This window comes from Apostichopus japonicus, chromosome 18, assembly GCF_037975245.1.
Source record: "Apostichopus japonicus isolate 1M-3 chromosome 18, ASM3797524v1, whole genome shotgun sequence".
Taxonomy (NCBI): Eukaryota; Metazoa; Echinodermata; class Holothuroidea; order Aspidochirotida; family Stichopodidae; genus Apostichopus; species Apostichopus japonicus.
The window spans coordinates 8,064,478-8,073,640 of NC_092578.1; the positions used below are offsets into that span (position 1 = coordinate 8,064,478).

General features: G+C 36.1%; 1 long non-coding RNA gene across 4 annotated transcripts; it reads left to right on the plus strand.

The window, feature by feature from the left end:
* Positions 1–2,266: 2,266 nt before the first annotated feature.
* LOC139958771 (uncharacterized) lies at positions 2,267–7,975 on the plus strand. Of its 4 annotated transcripts, none has more exons than XR_011789864.1 (4): positions 2,267–2,434; positions 4,381–4,514; positions 5,230–5,330; positions 6,038–7,975. It is a non-coding gene; the product is annotated as an uncharacterized lncRNA (long non-coding RNA). The 4 variants fall into 4 exon arrangements; XR_011789863.1 differs by having other exon boundaries at positions 2,267–2,430; positions 6,038–7,974; XR_011789866.1 differs by lacking the exon at positions 2,267–2,434 and adding an exon at positions 2,471–2,880.
* The last annotated feature ends 1,188 nt before the right edge of the window (positions 7,976–9,163 follow it).

The window sequence follows — 9,163 nt, forward strand, 5'->3', positions numbered from 1 at the left end:
TCAAGCTCATACACAAATTCATAAAGGATTTATTAGCATGCAAAAACATTGCGTTTGTAATCAATTATAGACCTAATACGCAGCCTAAATATGCCTTCGTAGCCTAAATATGCTGACGTCCTAACGATTAATGTGTTCTGGGGAAAAGACCCACTGATCTCCCTACAAAGGGATTCGGGTTTCAGGGTCACACCCGTAATTTATAAAATCATGCATCTGTCTGTGACCCTTCCATGAAAGTTCATCATACTACCAAAGTTATTCGGGGGTTGGGGGAAGTTTTTCCCTTCAGTTGTCACCGCATGGAGTCGTTTATTTGCTGTGCTTTGGTCCCCAGCATGCGGAAGTCTATTTGAATTCTGCGATCATATGTTTCTTCCATAATCTGTTCAAATTCCAAAAGTTTGGAAGTGAAAAATAAGTTAAAATACTTGGCTACTTTAAAAATTCACAAACATTTTCGGGAATATCCCTTATACTCCTACTGGCTTTGTGACCAACGCCTAAACTATAACTTAACCTCTTCAAATTAAGAACCTAACGAAACACCTGAAAGAACAACAACAATAAAAAGGGGGATGGGAGATATTTGTAAACGCATTTATTTCCCAATGATTCGAACATTGTTAAGCTGCGAAGTTGTGAAAAGTTGAGCACTGTGTCTCGAAGGTGTTTGAAATCTTTCTCGAAGGTATTTGAAATCTTTCTCGTGGCTCTGCTAAATGTGACCTATGGACCAGAGGGGGCAAAAATATTCTAGCTAGGTCTTAATTGCTGTTCAACGATCGTACCTCTTACGCTACTGTGTACCGTATATTGTGTAAAACTTTCGGGAATACCCCTTTTACTCCTACCGGCTTTGTGACCAATACTTGAACTTTTCTGTTCGTTATGTGAAACTTAAAATTTGAAGAGTCTGCAATTTTATGAATTTTTAAGAACCTATCCTACTGAAAATATACCATATTCAATGCTTAAATTTTTGTGTATTCATTGTGAGTGTTCAGTTGTGCTGCATTACAATTAATCATATGCAATTAAGCACAATTGACATTATTAAACTTGCTGTTTTACTTTATGCTATGTAAAAGGAAATGTTAAGAAAGTGCGATTTTATGAATTTTTGTTGTGCTTTGTTACACTTTTAGTCAATTTTAACTGGCTTATCTTTTACTTCATTGTAATACTTTGGGGAGTTTTCCCAATTGAAAGTAATTCATTCCTTCTCACAAGGCTTTTTTTTTCATTCCAATGGGATTCCTCCCCCCCCCCCTCCCAACCCTCCTGGCCAAGAGATCATTTTTGTATAATGTTCACGGATATATGGTTTCATATAATTGATCATAGAGATATTTGTGATGAAGAACTCCCTCGCAAACAGGTATGACACTTTGCAAGACATTGCTTAAAAAGTAAAGGTGTTGTCTATTCAGACTTAAGTTAAGTTTGCAAACTAATTTTGAGATCTTGAAGATTTATACATAGTCAGGTTACAAATTCACAAATTCCATTAAGTTGGCACGGGGACCGTCGCTTCATTTGTTTGCATCCTGTGCTGTCTTTTTGTTTTGTGCACGACAAGTTTTGGCTTTAGAAACTGTCAAAATCTGCACAGTTATAAACTTTGTCATTATAATTTTCATTATTAATTTTTTGTATACTTTGAAACTAGAGTATCGTACATTATTTCTCAACTTTTATTGGTAAACCTCTTTGACAAGTGATTGAAATAACAAGAACTACCACAAGGTTGAACTGAGCTGTTCAGCGGATACGGTCGAATAGAACACTATAAGGCTAGCAAGCTGATAGCTTGTTTTTAGAAAATAGAACGATAAGGAAAATGAATTGCAAAGGTTTGTTAGCTTTGTGCGAGACTCAATGAATTGGAACCACAAGAATGATTGAATTCACCAACAATCGAATTGTTATAGGTGGGAAAAAAACCTATATGATCAATTGAGTGGCAAATCAACTTGGGTGTTAAGATTTACTCAATCAAAAGAATGTCATGTCAAATAAAACGCCTATGTTGATCGAGACTGCTTGTACTTGGCACCATAACATATAAGTTCGAACATAACAATAAGACATTAGCAAGGATTTAAACAGCTGAAGAGATGTCTTGTCTTTATCGTGTTTTCACGTATTGACAAAGCAATTATACCCGTCCATAAGTTTTCTGGAATATGCCCTCAACTTCCGCGTCAACATGACCTTAATATCAACTCCCCTATTGGCATTATTATACGTAAGCTTGTGGTTAAAGGCATTGAAGACTCGCCCAAAACCAAAAGTTAAATTTCTGTTGCTTGCAAAATTGACGGTTTGTTCGTGTCGCTACAAAATACAAACAGTAATGAAACGTGATACCTGTTATGTTTAGCTGGACCTGAGATGTCCATCGCTGTATCGTTTGTATACTGTGCTGTCGGTATTGATTTCTTTTTGCACTAGCCTTCACGCCCTTCAGGCTTACGATGTTAGGCTAAGCCAGATTCATTCCCTGATGTAGAAAATACACTATAGCTTGGTGGGCTCATAATTGACGCACTTAAGGTTTTGATCAACGGTATCTATCAAGGAAAAATCCAAATTACTCAACTATATGTGTTTTTCATATGTGTAGTTCCTCGGAAATGTTCCGATCTCAAAATATTAAAGGTTCTGTGCTAATGCACCGTACAATTGAGCAGAATTTGACCACAAAATGTCTGCCGTGTCAAGTTCTTTCATACCCCTACATTGACACATTCGTCGATAAGCTAACTGTAGTGTAGGCCTTAGTATACATCCATTGACTTTAGATGCTGTTTGCTATGCTCTGAGCCTCTAAGCTCAGACAGGTCAGGTCCCGGAGAGTAGTGTTATCATATTGAGGTAATGTTGGGTATTTTTAGGGTGGATTCAAACTCATGATATATGTAATTCTGCTTGACTGCAAAATGTTTAGGTGGCCTGCTGTATCGTTGCTAGTAATAATTGAAGGTGCGTCAATTACGGGGGTGCGTCAATTATGAAGCCTTTACTATACTGGCTACGAGATAGTATAGGCTTGTATTTGTATAGTAAGCCCTCACTTCTGTACTAGGCTTAAGTCCAGACCTAAGTGTCATATTCAAAGCAAGACCTTCCCTTATTAACGGCCGCTTTTAGTGACTACTTCTACCAAATTCAAGTTATTGTAGTGTACGGTAGCTTCTGAGGGCACACCTAATCAAAGCCACACATTTTTAGTGAAATTATGCATAGACAATTGTGCTCTTGGGTCAGTACACTTTAGTCTTAGACCCTGTAGGCCTAGCTTGCCTTCGCTTTTAAAAGACTAGGCCTAGGCTATACTACTAGTGGTATACGTGTTCGGGAAATGGCTTTTAGTGATTGCCGACAGTGAAAGAAGAGATAGCTTAAAATTGCAAGTGCTGCATTTATTGTAGTGGCCTAGATTAACCTCTGAGTGTAAAATTTACCCAGACTAGGCTATAACCAGTTAAGCCATATAAGTAAATTTAGGTTATATGAATTGATAATGTGAAATTTAATTTATAAAATGATAATTTTTTACTTTACATTTATAAAAACTAAGAAACTTGTGTATGGTTAATCTCAATATAGACTATACTTCAATGTATAAATTGGGGGGGGGGGGAAGGGGTACTTGTTTGTCAAACTTAAACAAACTTTGGCTGAAATAAATTAGGCTAAGCCTACCCAAGCAATGATATAGGTATAGCCTAGGCCTAGTCACAAATAAGTTTTATCAACATGAGAAATGTAAAAATGAAACACCACCTTATCTAGGTCACAGCTTTGCACTCCTAATATTATAAGCCTCATACTATAAAACAGAAATGAGTTTTATTACATCTCATGTTGTTCTTATTCTACAATTATACTCCCCAGAGGTAGGTTTTGAAGCACTGTCAGTAAGGCAGATTATATTTCCATAATATGCACAGCAGATCATGATTTGGTGTAAATCTCAATAAACTGAACTGCCCATAGCAGGGACTCCTTATAGCATTGATTTTCTGAAACATTAAAAAAGGGAAACATTTACAGTAAGGTATATTATGTTTCCTTATATATCACAGCAGATCAGGAAATTGGTGTAAATCTCAATAAACCGAACTGCCCATAGCAGTTTTCCTTATGGCATTGATTTTCTGAACATTCAAAGAGGGACACATATACAGTTTTCATGGGAGAGAATTTTGTATAGATACAAACTGATAAGTATTTAAACATGGTACAAAACTCAAAGACCGTTAATGTAATTGATTTTGTTTTATTTTGAAACTATTTTCTAACAAAGGTGACCAGCTTCTGTTAGGTGCAGAAATAAATAACTCTGCTGTTATGCGCTATTTTGTTTGGCAGAAATGGAAGATTTGTCCCAAGAGGAGCTAACAGCCATGACAGAGTACAAGAAACACACACCCTTGAGCCTTCCATTACCGTACTTGCAACTACATGAAAAATCTGTAGGCTGCAGTTTACTTAGTGCTATGATGGTAAGTGTTGTTCAATGTAATTGCAACTGAATACTGTTGAGTATTAAATTAAGTAAAATATCTCTATACACAAGTTGAGCAACTACAACTCATACCATCAAGTCAAAAGTCCATCACAAAAATGAGTTGCAAGGTGATTGATAGCATGTATAAGTTATGCATATAGAGGTCAATTGAGGTCACTGCGATCATTGCAATACATCACTATCTCGATCATACTTCCATACACTTCCTCCTATTAAAGTGTTAAATGATATCGATTTATCTTTGCACAAGATTGATCTCTTACTCTCTGCAAATTGTGGAAGCATAACTTGAAGCCACTGCGAAGTCATCGATTTTATTTTAGATGAATTTTCTTGTGATAGTAAAATTCAGTTAAATTAAAGTGCATGTATCTTAGAAATTTCAAAACAGAAGGGCCAAATCAAGACTGTACAACATATAATTGTACCATTTTCTAAACCGTATCCCTACATTCTGTATTGCAGATGGCAAGTCTCTGACTTGTAGTTTTATTTCTCCATGGTATAAACAAAAAGTGTGACCATGGCCTTCAGTAAGTGTCAGTCCTTTTTAAAATTGTTATCATAGCGCAGTGAGATACCTTGGCTATCTTGGAAATGGGGAGGGGGGGGGGGAGAAGATGTAACCTTTCAGTGAATGGTATTTTACTGTATCAAATTTAAACAGTTTCACAAATCTTTTGTTGCAGATGAACTTGAAATTTTCTCTTGTCACTCTGTTGCTTTGGGGAATTTCAACACCGAGAGGTGCAAGGGTGCATCCTTGCAATCATTCATACATGTAAAACAAGTAAGTTTTATTTTTTTTAGTTTATGTTTAATCTACATGGAATTGTGCTAGCTGATAGCCCACTGATTATTGGTATAGTGGAACCAGTTTAGATCTGTAAGGAAATTAAAGAAATTGAACAATTTGTTTACTGAGATGTCAGCCAGAAGCAACAGGACTTTGCAAAGCATGGCAACAAATTTGTCTAAAGCGAAGAGAAAATTGCTTGATAGAAAGCTTGCAGTGCTCCTACCTTCATCTACCATAAACGTGCAACAGAAACAATGTTGAACCAGAATCACACCCTTTCGTTTGACTTTAGGCTAAGTGCTGTAAATAACACTATTGACGCTTTTTGCTCCAAGCGACTATCGTGTAATGCACATTTACACATTTGACCTTCGCCTATTATGCATTTGGTATGTCAAGTTCACCAACACAGGCTGTGTGTACTCAAATCTCCATTTTCTTGTTTGTCAAAAAACAGATCCGAGGAAACAACCGTAAAGAATCTTTTATTGTCTGCCAATACAGTCTGCTGCTGCACTTGCTATAAAAGACAGGCTAATGCAATTTAATCCTTTTCTACAACTGAAACTGATAAAAAAATAAGGTCTTCAAAAAGTTTGGCACAAACAAGCAGACTGAAGAAAGCGGTTAATCTTCTTTTTCATTCTAGTTCGTTAACACACCAATTAATACTTTTATTTTTTTCATTTCTTTCCTAGATTTGTACAAGCTGGAAGAGGTGAAAAATGAGAAATTGACAGAGGCTACCAAGTAACACAGCTTTGCAGTTGTAGAAGGATGTCTTTGGCTTGGATGATCAAGAATGTGATTGTAGCTGTTTTTATGAGAAACAATTTGATGTTTTGCATTTCAATTCATCTCTCTTCATAATTGATAATACCTGTTGGTACAAATTCAATGAAACTTGCATAGATGGCCTGTGTTTGGAAACGCTTCTTCCTGAGTCCACGGACGGACATGTGGATGTATGCAAAACGTGATCATAATTATGGTCATTCGGGATCGGAGTTTCAGAAATTTCATGTTCAAGGACACTTTGGTCTATTCTTTAACTACTTAACTGTTAGCTCAAAATCTTTTCAAATTAAGCTTTCTTGTGATTATAATAAGCTTAACTTACCACATTCTATTGGAGTTAAAATAATTTGCACAAGTATGTGAGGTCCAAAGATGAGCTTATGACTAAACCATTAATGGTATCGTTGGAAGCCTACTTATTGTCTTGCAGATGTTCGGTTTGCCTGTGCAAAGTGGTAAAATATAATTGTAATTAATTTAAAAATATTAATTACCAATAAGTAAATAATTAAATTCAAAAATACCTTCCTGGAGGTCTTTACTCTCCAATTGTTCTTAGACATTTTTAAGGAACGCGCAAGATGCCTGAATGGGAAGATTTCCTCATAGGTTGTAAAAAAAACAGTGTAAGAATTCTGACCAAAGGTGACCACATTTGAATATCTAGCATATTTGGGGCTAATACAGCATACCTTAAAAGAAAAGAAGCTAATGACACAGGGCTGAATTTTGTCGTAACAAAGGTTATAGGGAGAGAGGCTTTAATCAAGTTTTTCAAGAGACAGGTACAGGGTCCATTTCTTGTTCTGTACTGGAACTGTTCAAGTGATTTTCAAGTTGTATCCTTGTGCCAAAGTGCTGATCAAGGTCTTGGTAAGAGGTGGAACATTTCACAGCTGATTTCGAGCAATCAGAGCTTCAGCATGTGACAATGGTTATGCTGTAAATATGTCCTCAAAATTTTGATTTCAGTATTGCATTTCTTATATTAATTCATTGTATAAATATTTGAGGAATTAATTAAACTAAATTGCGAAAGTTCACTTAGTACTCAAAATTCAAAAGTAATGGAGTTGCAAATAAATTTATTTATCAGTAACATTGATGATGTTGTTTTATAATTTATATTCGTTGTTTCTCAATTTTAATGCATTGCAACTTAAATGGAGAATAAGGTGGCATACCCAATAGTATTAACAAGGAAAGGGGTGATTTAACCAGGAATGAGGTGGAAAATCAATTTAATATTAACCAGGATAATGGTGACATCAACCAGGAAATGTTGTTTAATTTAACCAGAAAGGGTTGGAACATTCCGTGATATTAACCAGGATAGTATTAGCACCAACCAGGAAAAGTGGTAAATTTGACCAGGAAAGAGATGAAATATTTCATGATATTAACCAGGATAGTATTAGCATCAACCAGGAAATGTTGGTAAATTTGACCAGGAGAGAGGTGGAACATTCTGTGATATTAAACAACATAGTATTAGCACCAACCAGGAAAAGTGGTAAATTTGACCAGGAAAGAGGTGAAATATTTCATGATATTAACCAGGATAGTTTTAGCATCAACCAGGAAATGTTGGTTAATATCACCAGGAATGAGGTGAATACCCATTGATATTAACCAGGACAGTATTAGCATCAACCAGGAAATGTTGGTTAATATCACCAGGAATGAGGTAAAAGACCTATTGATATTAACCAGGATGTATTAGCATCTACCAAGAAAATGTTGGTTGATATCACCAGGAATGAGGTGAATACCCATTGATATTAACCAGGGTAGTATTAGCATCAACCAGGAAATGTTGGTTAATATCACCAGGAATGAGGTGAAACACCCGTTGATATTAACTAGGATGTATTAGCATCTACCAGGAAAATGTTGGTTAATATCACCACGAATGATGTGAAATACCCATTGATATTAACCAGGATGTATTAGCATTTACCTGGAAAATGTTGGTTAATAGCACAAGGAATGAGGTGAATACCCATTGATATTAACCAGGATAGTGTTAGCATCAACCAGGAAATGTCGGTTAATATCACCAGGAATGAGGTGAAACACCCGTTGATATTAACCAGGATGTATTAGCATCTACCAGGAAAATGTTGGTTAATATCACCAGGAATCTGGTGAATACCCATTGATAATAACCAGGACAGTATTAGCATCAACCAGGAAATGTTGGTTAATATAACCAGGAATGAGGTGAAATACCCATTGGTATTAACCAGAACAGTATTAGCATCAACCAGGAAATGTTGCTTAATATCACCAGGAATGAGGTGAAATACCCATTGGTATTAACCAGGCCAGTGTAAAATTCCACCACGAACTTTAACCAGGCTTTCCTGGTTATATCTACCAGAATTTTGTTAAAATCTCATTCACCAGGCAACTTGGTGAAAACCACCAGGATATATAGGGTAGCATATAATCGCAACTCCTGGTGAAAATTTCACCAGGGTGTTTTTAGAGTGTGGGGAAACAGTCTTCAGGGGTAAGCGTACTTTACAGTTTTAACGCCCACTTCCCAGCGCGCTTCTCCATATAAAACATGTTTAAAGAATGGTGGAAATTTCAATAATCGATTATTAGAGAAAGTAACGATTTTGCCTTAAGATCTCGGAAGCCTGGAGTGAGGGTGGGGGAGGGGGCTATGCTTGGGGAAGGGCGCAATAATTTTTTTAAGTGTAGATAAAAGTTTAATAATATATACCAAGTTTGTCTAACGTGTGAAAATTGGAGTAGCAATGCACTGAAACGGGCTTATTTTGGCGTTTGTAAGCATAGTACGCAAATTTACTTGAGTTCGCCAATGCAGCAATGTGTGATAAGTGTGATGGATGATTTACGGATGACAATGTTAGTCACAGGACCTTTCTATATATTGATATATTTTTTTTACTGTTAAACCATTCCAGTGTTAAAATGAATGCAGTAAATATATATTGACGTATAGGCTATATCAAAACAACAAAAGAATAAAATATCACATTATAGAAAATATC